A 17,000-nucleotide genomic window follows, 5' to 3' on the forward strand; every position below is an offset into this window, starting at 1 on the left:
TCAGATTATTTATAATAGGTAGAATAGACTAAATGTATAAAAGAGAAATTTAGGGCAAATAAAAGGCAGTGTTACTTTAATAGCAACTGGTAAATTATGGAACTGATTTCTGCTGAGAGCTGTCTCCAGTTTTCTTTCCTTCTTTTTGGTTTTCTTTTCTCCTGAGGTTGAACAGTATCATGAAACCTAACATATCATTTTGGAGTTTAAGGAAAAGCCCAGTGAGCCCTCATACTAGAGAATTCTTTTTATGTATTCCTCATAAAATGGTAGTTTGTTCCCTCTTGGATTCTCTTCTCTGGATTAAAGATCCCTTGAAATCCGAGAAAGCAAAAGTGTCAAATTACAGAGCAGATTTTGGATTTTGAGGTTTTTTTTTTTTTTTTTTCCTTTTTAGTTCCTGGTCTTAGTAGCAAAACATACCCCAACTCTTAATACTATAGACAAAAAATATAAATTCATGGAAATGTTTAGGTCATTTTTTTAGGAAATTGAATTTTACTTTTTACACAAATTGATGGTATTTGGGGGCATATCTAACTTTTAACAAAATATTGTTGATATCAATGATTCTTTCCTTAAAGAGTTCCCTCCCCCTCAAGAATTCAGTGCAGATGTAGTACTAGATGTGTCTTTCTCACACTTTGGGAACTATATACTTAAACATAGTTTTATGTCGAGATGTTCCCTGATTTAAGATAGCCAGATGTTTGAAATATAAAAAGTAGGTTGGTAATGCTATTGCAAGGGAATTTTGATGCCCTGAAACAATTGCCATACAATTTCCTCTGAAGTCTCTCCTAAGGCATTTGCAGCTCCTCAGCCACCTGCACTGTAGACTCTCATTTCTGACAATGGATATTCATCTCCTAGAGTGTTATAAAGTGAATTTCACATCATGAGGTTTAAATAAATGTCCATTGAATAAGTGATAAAGATCATTACAAATATGGATATTTCCAATGATTTCAACGCTTATTTACTAACTTAATTCTATTGTACTTTCAGAGATAAGGTCTAGCATACTATCAAGAATTATGAGAACTATAAAGAAGAAATAAAATGTAGCTCATAGTTAAGAGAAAAATCAGCAAATCAGCAAGTCAGACCCCCCAAATAACCTGGATGTTAAAGAGACAGGTAAAATGAGTGAAGAAATGGGAAATTCAGGAGAGATTTGGAATCTGTCTAAAAGATTCAAATTGCTATCCTAGAGAAATGGGGCAGAAAAATGATTGAAAGAATCTTCAGTGGAATTTTCCAAGTGTATTAAAAAAACAGCAACCTGCTGATTTACAGTAACCGGTAAAATTCCAAAAGCATAACAAAGATAGAGGAAGGCATAATTTCAAAAATCATCAAGTAGAAGAGGTAACAATTATGAGGCTGTGGTTTCCTGGCCTGAGGGAATTGCCAAATCCATATGGCTATGGTGGGAGTGAGAGTGTGTATGAGTGTGTGTGTGTGTGTGTGTATGTGTGTGTGTGTGTGTGTAAGGGGTGGGGGCTTAAACATTTACCAGAAAAATATATGTAAGATCATAGTTCTGGGATAGTAAAGCACCTGGTAAATTAAACATTTAGAGGAGAAATGCTGGCAGTACAAGAACTACGGGACTGGGAACAAAATTTAAAGCAGCAATTCCCCAAATGTCTGAATGACAGTTCAATGATATAATATGTTCATTGGGGGAGACCCCAGGAAGCAAAACAAATAAGCAGGCAGAGTTGAGAGAAATTGACTCTGAAAATTTAAGGTTACTCAGAGACAGAACTGTGATTCTATGTTTTTCTTAATAGAACCTATCTCCCCAGCTGTGCACAATTAGGTAACAGAGAACATGCAGTGTCAGGGTACAGGTTAAAATGTTGGAAATTAGGGGAAAATCCAAAGAAACAAAGGAATCCCAGAGGAGGTGATCCCCATCTCCACCCAAGTTCTTGGGTGATGGACCAATTTCACAGTCACAGAGAAGATTCACAGGGGGTTGAGCTAAGAACAAAACAACAGGGGAACCTACAAGAGCAGAGCACAGATAGCAGAAGCTGCAAATTTTGGAGTGACAAAGTTAAATATTAGAATAAAAAACTACTAATTTTCAGAATAATACAACAAAGTTCAGAAGCAACACAGTGTATCATATTCAATGTCCACTTTTCAAAGAAAATTATTGACATGTAAAGAAACATAAAAAGAAGTAAATCAGGGCATCCCTGGTGGCGCAGTTGTTGAGAGTCCGCCTGCTGATGCAGGGGACACAGGTTCGTGCCCCGGTCTGGGAAGATCCCACATGCTGCAAAGTGGCTGGGCCTGTGAGCCATGGCCACTGAGCCTGCGTGTCCGGAGCCTGTGCTCCACAATGGGAGAGGCCACAACAGTGAGAGGCCTGTGTACCACAAAAAAAAAAAAAAAAGTAAATCAATAGAAACTAAATTTGATTTGGCCAAGAAGTAATATTTAGGATAAGTGACCTGGAAAACAGAATGGTGGAAATCACTGCTGCTGAACAGAATAAAGAGAAAAGAATGAATAGAAGTGAAGACAGCCTAAGAGACCTCTGGAACAACATTAAACACAACAACATTCACATTATAGGGGTAACAGAAGGAGAAGAGAGAGAGAAAGGACCCAAGAAAATATTTGAAGAGATTATAGTCAAAAACTTCCCTAACATGGGAAAGGAAATAGCCACTCAAGTCCAGGAAGCACAGAGAGTCCCAGGAAGGATAAACCCAAGGAGAAACATGCTGAGACACATAGTAATCAAATTGGCAAAAATTAAGAACAAAGAAAAATTATTGAAAGCAGCAAGGGAAAAATGACAAATAACATACATGGGAACTCCCATAAGGTTAACAGCTGATTTCTCAGCAGAAACTCTACAAGCCAGAAGGGAGTGGCATGATATACTGAAAGTGATGAAAGGGAAGAGCCTACAACCAAGATTACTCTACCCAGCAAGGATCTCATTCAGATACAATGGAGAAATCAAAACCTTACAGACAAGCAAAAGTTAAGAGAATTCAGCACCACCAAACCGGCTCTAAAACAAATGTTAAAATAACTTCTCTAAGTGGGAAACACAAGAGAAGAAAAGGACCTACAAAAAGAAATCCAAAACAATTAAGAAAATGGTCATAGGAACATACATATCGATAATTACCTTAAATGTGAATGGATTAAATGCTCCAAACAAAAGACACAGGCTCACTGAATGGATACAAAAACAAGACCCATATATTTGTTGTCTACAAGAGACCCACTTCAGACCCAGGGACACATAGAGACTGAAAGTGAAGGGATGGAAAAAGATATTCCATGCAAATGGAAATCAAAAGAAAGCTGGAGTAACAATACTCATATTCGATAAAATAGACTTTAAAATAAAGAATGTTACAAGAAACAAGGAAGGACAACACATAATGATCAAGGGATCAATCCAAGAAAAAGATATAACAATTATAAATATATATGCACCCAACATAAGAGCACCTCAATATATAAGGCAACTGCTAACAGCTATAATAGAGGAAATCGACAGTAACACAATAATAGTGGGGGACTTTAACACCTCACTTACACCAATGGACAGATCATCCAGACATAAAATTAATAAGGAAACACAAGCTTTAAATGACACCATAGACCAGATAGATTTAATTGATATTTATAAGGCATTCCATCCAAAAACAGCAGATTACACTTTCTTCTCAAGTGCGCATGGAACATTCTCCAGGATAGATCACATCTTGGATCACAAATCAAGTGTCACTATTTAAGAAAATTGAAATCATACCAAGCATCTTTTCTGACCACAACGTTATGAGATTAGAAATCAGTTACAGGGGAAAAAACATAAAAAACACAGACTCATGGAGACTAAACAATATGTTACTCAATAGCCAAGAGATCACTGAAGAAATCAAAGAGAAAATCACAAAATACCTGGAGGCAAAAGGCAATGAAAACACGACAATCCAAAACCTATGGGATGTAGCAAAATCAGTTCTAAGAGGGAAGTTTATAGCTATACAAGCCTACCTCAAGAAACAAGAAAAGTCTCAAATAAACTATCTAATCTTACACCTAAAGGAACTAGAGAAAGAAGAACAAACAAAACCCAAAGTTAGCAGAAGGAAAGAAATCATAAAGATCAGAGCAGAAATAAATGAAATAGAAACAAAGAAAACAATAGCAAAGATCAATAAAACTAAAAGCTGGTTCTTTGAGAAAATAAACAAAATTGATAAACCATTAGTCAGACTCATCAAGAAAAAGAGGGAGAGGACTCAAATCAATAAAATTAGAAATGAAAAAGGAGAAGTTACAACAGACACTACAAAAATACAAAGCATCCTAGGAGAGTACTACAAGCAACTCTATGCCAATAAAATGGACAACCTGGAAGAAACGGACAAATTCTTAGAAAGGGATAATCTTCCAAGATTGAACCAGGAAGAAATAGAAAATATGAACAGATCAATCACAAGTAATGAAATTGAAACTGTGATTAAAAATCTTCCAACAAACAAAAATCCAGGACCAGATAGCTTCACAGGTGAATTCTATCAAACATTTAAAGAAGAACTAACACCCGTCCTTCTCAAACTCCTCCAAAACATATTAGAGGAATGAACACACCCAAACTCATTCTACAAGGCCACCATCACCCTGATACCAAAACCAGATAGAGATACTACAAAAAAGAAGAACATTACAGACCAATATCACTGATGAATATAGATGCAAAAGTCATCAACAAAATACTAGCAAAGAGAATCCAACAACATATTAAAAGGATCATACACCATGATCAAGTGGGATTTATCCCAGGGATGCAAGGATTCTTCAATATACACAAATCAATCAATGTGATACACCATATTAACAAAATTGAAGGAGAAAAACCATATAATCATCTCAAAGGATGCAGAAAAAGTTTTTGACAAATTCAACACCCATTTATGACAAAAACTCTCTAGAAACTGGGCATAGAGGGAGCCTCCCTCAACATAATAAAGGCCATATATGACAAAACCACAACAAACATCATTCTCAATGGTGAGTAACTGAAAGCATTTCCTCTAAGATCAGGAACAAGACAAGGATATCCACTCTCACCACTATTATTCAACATGGTTTTGGAAGTCCTAGCCATGGCAATCAGAGAAGAAAAAGAAATAAAAGGAATCCGGATTGGAAAAGAATAAGTAAAACTGTCACTGTTTGCAGATGACATGATACTATACATAGAAAATCCTAAAGGTGCCACCAGAAAACTACTAGAGCTAATCAATGAATTTGGTAAAGTAGCAGGATACAAAATTAATGCACAGAAATCTCTGGCATTCCTATACACTAATGATGAAAAATCTGAAAGAGAAATTAAGGAAACACTCCCATTTACCATTGCAACAAAAAAGAATAAAATAATTAGGAATAAACCTACCTAGGGAGAACAAAGACCTGTATGCAGAAAATTGTAAGACACTGATGAAAGAAATTAAAGATGATACCAACAGATGGAGAGATATACCATGTTCTTGGACTGGAAGAATCAACATTGTGAAAATGACTATACTACACAAAACAATCTACAGATTCAATGCAATCCCTATCAAATTATCAATGGCATTTTTTACAGAACTAAAAAAAAAGTCTTAAAATTTGTATGGAAGCACAAAAGACCCTGAATAGCCAAAGCAGTCTTGAGGGAAAAAGTGGAGCTGAAGGAATCAGACTCCCTGACTTCAGACTATACTACAAAGCTACAGTAATCAGGACAATATGGTATTGGCACAAAAACAGAATTACAGATCAATGGAAAAAGATAGAAATCCCAGAGATAAACCCACACACCTATGGTCAAGTAATCTATGACAAAGGAGGCAAGGATATACAATGGGGAAGAGACAGTGTCTTCAATAAGTAGTGCTGGGAAAGCTGGACAGCTACATATAAAAGAATGAAATTAGAAACACTCCCTAACACCATACACAAAGTAAACTCAAAATGGATTAGAGACCTAAATGTAAGACCAGACACTATAAAACTCTTAGAGTAAAACATAGGCAGAACACTCTTTGACATAAATCACAGCAAGATCTTTTTTTGATTTACCTCTAGAGTAACGGAAATAAAAACAAAAATAAACAAATGGGACCTAATGAAACTTCAAAGCTTTTTGCACAGCAAAGGAAGCCAATAAACGAGACGAAAAGACACCCCTCAGAATGGGAGAAAATATTTGGCAAATGAATCAACTAACAAAGGATTTAATCTCCAAAATTTACAAGCAGCTCATGTAGCTCAATATCAAAACAAATAATCCAATCCAAAAATGGGCAGAAGACCTAACTAGACATTTCTCCAAAGAAGACATACAGATGGCCAAGAGGCATATGAAAAGCTGCTCAACATCACTAATTACTAGAGAAATGCAAATCAAAACTACAATGAGGTATTACTTCACACCAGTTAGAATGGGCATCATCAGAAAATCTACAAACCACAAATGCTACAGAGAGTGTGGAGAAAAGGGAACCCCTCTTGCACTGTTGGTGGGAATGTAAATTGATACAGCCACTATGGAGAACAGTACAGAGGTTCCTTAAAAACTCAAAATAGAATTACCATGTGACCCAGCAATGCCACTACTGGCATATACCCAGAGAAAACCCATAATTCAAAAGACACATGCACCCCAATGTTCACTGCAGCACTATTTTCAGTAGTCAGGTCATGGAAGCAACCTAAATGTCCATCCACAGAAAATGGATAAAGGAGATGTGGTACATGTATACAATGGAATATTACTCAGCCATAAAAAGGAATAAATTGAGTCATTTGTAGAGACATAGATGGATTCTAGAGACTGTCATACAGAGTGAGGTAAGTCAGAAAGAAAAAAACAAATATCATATATTAACACATATATGTGGAACCTAGAAAAATGGTACAGATGAACCAGTTTGCAGGGCAGAAATTGAGACACAGATGTAGAGAGCAAACGTATGGACACCAAATGGGGAAAGTGGCGGGGGGTGTGGGTGGTGTTGTGATGAATTGGGCGATTGGGATTGACATGTATACACTGATGTGTATAAAATGGATGACTAATAAGAATAGAAATTTAAAAAAAAAAAGGAGGAAAGAGACCAAGCAGTGGCCTCTAACTACTAGTGAGTGAGAAAGGAGGCATAATTACATAAATAGGCAGCAAGGCCAGAGTGGTAAGTAAAATACCTTGATAGTATAAATCTTTGGCGGTAGCTAATTGATCACAGTCTATATAGGATTGGAATAGGTTATCTCATTTCAGGGAGAGAGAAATGTGTTTTCATTTATACAAGGAATTTATTAGGATAGGTAAGAATAATTTTTAATATATAACTTTGGGGAAAATCAAAGAAGTCAAAGTGTCGGACTATAGTAGACAGTCTTTCTGCTGAGTTGTTTCTATTTGGGGGGAAGTCCCAAGATCAGCGGAAGCAAGATTCTACCTCTCACTGCAGAAGCCAAAGTGGAGAAGATAATCTGTCTTCCCGATCTCTTGGGAGACAGAGTGTGGGCACATGCCTTAAACATACCCAATCAGTTGATCAGATGCATAGTTTTGACCCTTAGGGAATGAAGCAAAGTCAGCAAGAGATTATTTTCAGCACTTATGGGGAAATCAAAAATCCATGACATGGCTACAAGTGTTCAGTGGTTAAGTCAAGTGTTGTAGTGCCAACAGAAATATATAAAGAAGGCTGTAAGTTGAAACTTTGGCTATCCTTGCCTCCCTTGGTTACTGTCTAAACCAGGTTCTGTAGCCCACCTAGCAATTCTTTTAGTTTCTCAACATCCTTCCAGTAAAGTCCTCCACTGATTAAAGATGATTTCTATGACATGCATTCAAGCACACTGACTACTACAGAGACATAAATGCACTTTAGGATAATTATGTCATCAAGGACAAAAACAATTTACTGCCTATGTATATACTACTTCCAGTAGCAGACTGGAAGGTAAGCAAACTATAATGACAGATGCTCAAAGCCAGAATATTTACTTCTTCTATTAATACATTAGATTGAATCAAATGAAAACTATAGTTATCAGACCATTTTTTTTAACGTAAAAAATTTTCATGTGGTTTAACCTAACATTCTGGATTGTGTTTAAAAGGCAGTCACATCTCTCCCTACCTAGCTGTTCTTAGCTAATTTTAAAAGGTTAGCTTCAAAATCCTTACTTAATTTGTCTGATATATTTTAAATGCTTAAGCTTTAAAATTCTACTGGTAATAGCATATATTTTTACACAGCACTGGTTGAGCCTTACAGAATGGCGACCCTCTTAAAGTCTGTAAATAATAGAGAACTTTGGGAAAAAATAATGTTCAGTAAGAATGAATTAGAATCACAGAAAATTTGTAACCAGAATGTGATTTGACTCACATTTAGTCCTAACTTGCATCATGTTGGTTTGAAAACTCCTCCTGTCGAATGGGATTTTGTATTATTCTTAAAGTCATTAAGAAAAGAGTATAATTTTGGGGGTAAATTATTTCTAGTTTCCAACACCCAGAAACTTGTTTGGGGGTGTCTTTTTTCCTTTATATTTACGTATATCATACCTGCTACATTTCGTTTTACATTTAAGGAATATTAAAGGTAGTTTCTCACCAAACAATATATATTTACTTTTCATATACTTAAAGGTACTAATTTAGGCTTCAGCATTTCGCTTCCTACTCAACCATCCTAATTCCTTTAATATTTCCTCAGGAGTCTATTTTCTACTCCCTTTCTGATATTCTCTAAACCTCATGCGCATTTGCCAAATCTTCCAAACTGCAGAACACAGTATATCTTAAAAGCAGATGCAATGTGAAAAGAAGAAACCAGTTTTGGGGGTGGGTGAAAATGTGCTCCTGGAGACGAGGATCAAAAAGGAATTGATGATAAGGAACATGGAGTGGGAACGACTAGAAGTAGTCAAATAGGTACTTACCCAACCATTCTTAATACAAGTGCAAGGCAAGAAGAAATACACTGTGGAAAATGAGATAAAGCAGGTTTTGCTTTTTGTGTTTCTTCCTTTATTTTTTTAACCTATCACCAAAGTTCTCTAAGAGAGTCCAACAACAAATTATTAGATTTTGCTCTAAAGCAATAGTTCTTAGTTGCCTCAATACTTGCTAAAGTGTTGCTAAGCTGATGAGGGATTTTTACCTGAATGGACTTCTTCCTGTGGAACATCCACATAGTAAAGAATAAAAGATCTCTCAGAATCTTCTTGCTCACCATCAGTGAAAACACTGTCTTTAAGTTTGAAAACCAATGGCAACCTATAAATAAAAACGCAAAAGGATATTTTAAGATAATAAAAATATTTAGCCTTAGAAATAAAATTATGATTTGAGGCCCAGTCTTATTCTCTTGAAGGGACTCATTTGATGTAGCTCTCCTTGTGTACAACTACCAGCATGAAACTAACATGGTATAAAATAAAAGGACCAAAATTAAAAAAAAAAAGAAGAGGTAGTATTTAGCAGACAAATACTTCAAATAAGATATTAAATATAACATTCACAAAATTAAAGAAAATATGCCTCAGTTAATTAAAGGAAAACATGGGTACCAATAAAGGTACAGACAGGAAGGATCAACTATATAAATTGTCATTCTAGAGGTGAAAAGTACAAAAAGAAAGAATATAATTTTTTTCTACTTGATCATAATACCAGAAATAGATGCATATAAATAAGTTAACTGAGTTTTACAAAAGGTGATAAAGGTAATTCAATAGAGTAAGGTTAGTCATTTCAACAAATAAGTCTAGATCAATCAGATATCCATATGCAGTTACATACATAAAGCAACCTCAACACTACCTCATATCTTATAACAGAAGCTAACTACAAGTTGATCACAGTCCTAAATGTGTAACATAAAACTATAAAACTTCTAAAAGAAAACAGGAGGAACATGCATGGCCTTGGATTGACAATAGGTTTTTAGATAATACACCAAAAGTATGATCCATGAAATAAAAATAATGTACAGGTTGGATTTTATTAAAACTCAAAAATTTTGGTCTGTAAAACACACTGAAAAATATTTTTCAAAAACTACACACATGAGCCCCTCCAAATCAGCCCTCTGCACTGCCAGAATCCTGGGTGCCCTTAATCTGCATGAGTCCCCCTAAAGTGGATCCCACCCTGAGGGCAGGCCTTGCACAGCATAGCACCGAATATAGTTGTGACCAGACCTTACTACCAGCCTCACCAGGGCCAACCCCACACATTCGTGCACCAGCAGCAAACATGGTTCAGCCACAACAGAAGGACACCCACAACCCACACAGTGGACACTCTTGGAGCTCCTGGCACTGGAGAACAGGGAGGAGTGCACTAGTGGGCCTCACAGGATGTCTTCCACACAAAGCCACTTTTTCAAGATCAGGAAATGTAGCTGATCTACCTAAACATAGAAACAGAGAGTTAGGCAAAATGAGGAGACAATGGAATATGTTACAAGCAAAAGAAGAATACAAAATCTCAGAAAAAGAACTAAGTAAAAAGGAGATATGTAACTGTCCAGATAAGGAGTTGAAAGAAATAGTCATAATGATAGCAAATTCAAGAGAAGAATGGAACTTTCTCCTAGGGCAAGGGCAACAAAAGCAAAATCAACAAATGCAACTACCACTAAAAATGTTTTGCACAGCAAAGGAAACTATCAACAAAATGAAAAGACAACCTACTTACTGAATGGGAGAAGATATTTCCAAATGGTATATCCAATAAGGGGTTAATACCCAAATTATATAAACAAATAATGCAACTCAATTTAAAAAATAAAAATGATTAACAAGTGGGCAAAAGACCTGAATAAACATTCCTTCATAGAAGACATACAGAAGGCCAAAAGACACATGAAAAAGTGCTCAGCATCACTAATCATCAGAGAAATGCAAATCAAAACCACAACAAGATATCAGCTCGCACCTGTCCAAATGTCTTTCATCAAAAAGACAAGAAATAGCAAAGCAAAGATGTGGAGAAAAGGGAACCATCATGTATTATTACATGATGTAACATGTAAATTGGTGCAGTCACATGGAAAAACTATAAAGATTCCTCAAATAATTAAAAAAACAAAACAAAACAAAAAAACAAAACAACTACCTACTACCCAGAAATTCCACTTCTGGGCATTTAACTGAAGAAAACAAATACACTTGGAATTTGGAAAGATATATGCACTCTTATGCTCATTGCAGCATTATTTACGGTAGTCAATGTATGGGAGAAACCTAAATGCTTATCCATAGCTGAATGGATAAAGATGTGGTATATACATGCAATGGAATATCTCTCAGCAATAAGAAAGAATGAAATATTGTAATTTGCAACAACATGGGTGGACCTAAATGGTATTATACTAAGTGAAATAAGTCAGACAGAAAAAGAAAGACATAGTATGATTACACTTATATGCAGAATCTAAAAAAGAAAACAAAAGGACAAACAAAACAATACAGAAACAGACTTATAGATACAGAGAGCAAACTGGTGGTTGCCAGAGGGGAGGGAGATGGGGGATTGGGAAAAATAGATGAAAGGAATTAAGAGGTATACATTTCCAATCATGGGGATTCAATATACAGAATTAGGAATATAGTCAGTAATACTGTAATAATTTTGCATAGTGACAGATGGTTACTAGACTTACTTTGATTTTGTAATGTAGTTGATTGTAAAATCACTATATGGTACACCTGAAAGTAACATACTGCATGCCAGTGACACTTAATTTTTTTTTTTTTTTTCCGGTATGCGGGCCTCTCACTCACTGTTGTGGCCTCTCCCGTTGCAGAGCACAGGCTCCGGACGCGCAGGCTCATGGGCCCAGCCGCTCTGCGGCATGTGGGATCCTCCCGGACCGGGGCACGAACCCGTGTCCCCTCCATCGGCAGGCGGACTCTCAACCACTGCGCCACCAGGGAAGCCCGATACTTAATTTTTTAGAAAGCCACAGACCAGGAGAAAACATTTGCAAACTGCAAATTAGATGAAGAACATGTATCCAGGACATACAAAAGACACGTCAAGCTCAACAATAATGTATACTATGTGTACTAGCTATAAACAGAGTGCCATTGATTCTTAGAAATGCATCTATACAAAACACGTATGTAGTAGCTTATTTAAACATTTAACTATGGAACATTATTACCAGAAGTAAGTCAGATCTTGTCTTAAACGCCCTTAGAGCTAAGATAGTTTTGAGATTTAATGTATCTTTCACCAAAATCCTATTTAAATAAAGAGTTTAGGATGTCAAATCCACTATCAAATTACATAGAAAAACACGAACTAAAAGAAAATAAATCTGGTAAATTTTGTGTGTCGCTGCTATGGTTGCAAAGGTCTCTGAACTCACAATTCTTTAGTAAAAATTATTTGGGTACAGACAAAGTTCATTTTAGATATTACATTTTCACCAGGATTTTATATAATTCCTATAAAATTATAGGAATTATATAAAATGAAGAGTCTAAATGACTTGTTCAGATATTATGTCAGCATTGACCCAAAGGCACTCGCATTTGGGCAAGCCACTGCAGTTAATAATTTGTGATATTCTATTAACAAATTTTGAGAAAACAAATTTTACCCTTGATCACTCGGATTTGTACCGTTGTCTCCTCCCTGCTTTCACTAGAGTTGACTTGTTTTGACTCAGGTTGACTCTGTTCATCTTTCCATCCCTTTAATCCAAAGCACAACAGATAATTTTAATAGTCCTTTTTGGATTCCAATCAGAATGTCACTGATTGAAAATGGTGTTGTGGATCTCCTCAAAGTGCCTTCTGATGTAGTGTTTCTCACCATTTCTCTTTCAGAGTACATCTTAAGAGCTCTTTTATAACTTCGTACAATACCAAACTGACAGTACAATTCTTTGTGGAAGAAATCTTTATTTGAGGGTGAATGGTTTACATTAGAAAAGGTGACAAAATTCTATATGGTATTAAAAGAGAAAACCATAGAAGCTAAGAAAATTAAGAAAACATGTTCTAAAAGAAAACAAGACCAAATGGAGAGATTGAAGAAAGAAAGGGGGAAATAGGTTTTCTCCAAAATTTGCCTGGTAAAGACCCTGGGGTAATCTTGCCTCTGTGCAGCTGTGTGAAGGCTCTGGGTGGACTTGAGGCCTGGGGAGTCTGAGTCCCATGGAGGATGCGCCTACTGCAGAATCCCAGAGCCTGATGTGTTACCCTAAGGAGGTCTGCTCACAGGAGTGACCCTCCAACACCAGGCTTTAGCTGGTCCAGCCACATCTTTAGATGTCACTATGGAGACAAAGGAGAAAGCAGAGGTTTTGTTATGTGCTTGTGGCAATGCATAATTTATCAGCAGCTGCTCCATATATATGTGTACTGAGTCAGAATCTGATGATTTCATGAAAAGCAAATTCCGGTGAGACTGGGAAAACTGAGCTCCAGATCTGATGAGAACTTCCTGTGTGCCTTACTCACACTGACTGTTTTTCTTTCTTTCTTTGCTTGTCTACACCTTTCTCATGACAATATACCTGTTCTCTCCCATCTACTTTACAAAGTACTAAGAGGATAAAATCTATTTAGTTCGCAGTGAGTGGCACATGGTGAGAGTGTGGAAAGGAGGTGTTTCCCCTTCTATCCATCATTTGTGCATCTGTCCCTAAACTATTCACTGATCTTCCTTGATTTCTGAGATCTCCCTCTCCTCAAATGTGGAATATAAAGGCTAGTTGACAGATGGATAGAGAATGTTTCTGCCTGGTAGACTTTCTGAAATTTCTTGACTAGAATTATCAACTCAAAATGCCAATAAGTTTATCATAAAAAACCCCACCATTATAGAGGCTCAAAATGAAAAGCCATAAAAACAGAATAGCAGTCAAGAAAGGGATCTGGAATGGAAGGCCTGATAGGAGGAAAATGTGCATTTCACATTGGGGTAAAAACTATTTAAGGTGATAAGAAACAGGGAAAGTCACCAGTGTTGAAAAACGTAGCAATAAAGCAGCAGGGAAACCTTGGACAGAGAATTTCAAAAGAAGTAGCTATTTCTGAAATGGAAGAAGTAAGAAGGAAAGCAAGGAGTCCAAGCCAGCTGAGGAGGTGGGGAGAGGTGAGAGGGAGGGTGCCAACTTCCATGTTCCAGGAGAAAGAAAAGAAGGAGGGAAAGGCACAGTGCTTGAAACAATGGGATTAAGTGCACCAGGAGAAATTAAAGAGTGAAAAGTGACAGGAAGTTCACAGAGAGCCTTGAAGATTTATTTGAATTCATGCAGGACTTTACATCTGGACATATACTGCCAATCTCCTAACAGAAAGGACCAAAGAAAGAGATTCTGGAGGAAACAAGCTCCCAAAAGAGTTTGAACAAGCATCTTTTCATATCCCTTAAATAAGAAAGTGATTGAGGAGACAAAACTTAAGAAGAGTGAATCTTTCTTACAGGGAATCCTCAGCACTAGGCCATAGTCAAGTAGCATAAACTATGTGGCTTAAGCAACAGAAATTTATTCTCTCACAGCTCTGGAGGTAGAAACCTGAGGTCAGGGTGTCAGCTGGGTTAGTTTCTGCTGAGACCTCTCCCTTAGGCTTGTGGATGACCCCCATCTCACTGTGTCCTCACGGTGGTCTTTCCTCTGTGTGTGTCTGTGTCCTAATCTCTTTTTATAAGGACATCAGTCATATTGGATTAGGGCCAACAATAATGTCCTCATTTAACCTTAGTTACCTCTTTAAAGACCCTATCTCCCAGTAAGGTCACATTTGGAGGCACTGGGGCTTTGGGCTTCAACATACGAATTTGCAGGAGGGGCACAATTCAGCTCTTAATAGGTCCTCAGAGCATTCTGCCTGTTTTCTCCAGAGAGCATCTCTCAAGTGAAACTTCATTCATGAGAGTAGAGACCATGTCTATTTAATCCAATACCTAGGATGGAGCTTGGTACAGAACTGGCACCAAATAAATGTTTGTTAAGTAAATGAGTAGAAACCAAAATATAACAATACGTGCATTACAGAATCTCTTGTCAAGGTAAAGTTCATCTGCTCCAGAGAGTGACAGTGAGGAAAAGGTACCTTGACATTCGGTCTTTGATTTTACCACAGCCCTCAGTTACCTTTCTTAGGTAAGAGGTTGAAGTGGCAGGAAACAGACAGGCTATACATTCCAAAATGAGGTTAATTTGACTTTTTTGAAGGGAGGGGCAAAGAAGTGGAAAAGAATCATGGATTATCATATAAAGATTCAGGAGAGCAAAGTCTAACTACCCAATTCTGCCAAAAGTGGACCATAAATTCTGAAAGGGCAACACTGTGATCAGATAAAAGAGAGGGCTGGACCATTTGAGAATGTTGACTTAGTAAACATGAGATTAGTGACCATAACTACTGGTTCAGGAGGACTGCAATTTGCTCAAGGGAAACACCACTTAGGGGCACACTCAAGATGTTGACCCAGGACATGAGATTCTGAATCATGGGCTCCTTCCTCTCTATTTCTGCTTCTTCCCACTAGGTCTTAGACACCCTTTCCTCTCCTGAACCTCAAATTCCCTCATGGCAGGAGTAGGAGTTAAGTGGCCACTGCACTTTCTACAATAACATTCCTAGGTTATTCCACAAAGAAGGAATCCTTCCAGGTTATTCCACAGAGAAATCCATTGCCAGTCTCCTATCTCCACTTAGCCTCCTTCATGATCTGATGTCATTAGCACTCCCTTGCTGACCACCATGCTTTCTCCATTGACACGGAGCTGGCATTGCTGGGTAAGGTAAAGGGTGTTGACTCACGTGGTGAGTTGGGAAGGTGTCCAGTACATCCGCCTGCATGTAACTCTGAGGACTGACTCACAGGGCAGATCTACCAGGTGTCTACGGATGCCTGCGTCAAGTCATACCTCACTGACCTCAGTGATGGTGCCAACCAAGGCCACAGAAGAAATGGCAAGTACATGCACACACACAGAGTACAACATACATGCACACACACACTACACACATATACCACTGCACACCGAGTTACAACATGCATGATGCTTTGTAATAAATCTAGAAATGGTATAGTTTTAGCATGGTTTAAAAATTTTTTAAACTTACATATGAACTAAACAGTCATATAATACAGCCTAAAAGTGTAGTTAAGCAAACAGAATAAAATCTACTCATGATCCTTTCATCCAAATATAACTACAGAAGAATTTGGTTTTATTCCTTTGCATATATAGTTTTCTATATTAACACATAATAACCATCTTTTAAATGACTATATTATTCTACTAAGTAAATGTGGCATAATTTAATTAACCAATTACCTACTGATAATCATTGCCTATTTATATACTGTGGCTATCTTAGGTAGTGTAATGCTAAACTTTTTTGTTTAAAGCTTTGATTATATCTTCAGTTATTTCCTAATCCATCTAATGCTAGCAGTATGCTAAAGATAATTTTCTTTAAGCAGGATAATTTTCCACACATCAATCACAAGTATTTATTAGTACCACTGTGTGTTATAACTGCTTATCACTGAAGAATCTCACTCTTCCTATAGAGGTTTACCCTTTACCTCAACAAGAGTTGGTTTACTCCTTCCCAGTACATAGTTGAGGATTCTCAATCCAAATTTGGAGTTAGGAATCTGAGGTCTTGGAGTGTGTAGGTAGACTGAGGAAGTTACTTGTAGAGTGTAAAAACAAAATTAGTTAAGATAACTGTCATTTATTTGCCTATTGTTTTACTTCCTCTATAATTTATTAATTATGAAAGCTCTGGGCCAGATGACCGAGTACCAAAATAAATGTCTTCTTTAATAGCTAAAAGGGTGCTTATGGAAGTGTAACCAGGGCAATGTTGAATGGGGCAATGTGGGGGAAGAATATTTTGAAAATATAACTTCACACTTCTACCCAAATTCCCCAAATTAATGATACCTCTCAAAA

This window comes from Phocoena sinus, chromosome 13 (assembly GCF_008692025.1).
Source record: "Phocoena sinus isolate mPhoSin1 chromosome 13, mPhoSin1.pri, whole genome shotgun sequence".
Classification (NCBI taxonomy): domain Eukaryota; kingdom Metazoa; phylum Chordata; class Mammalia; order Artiodactyla; family Phocoenidae; genus Phocoena; species Phocoena sinus.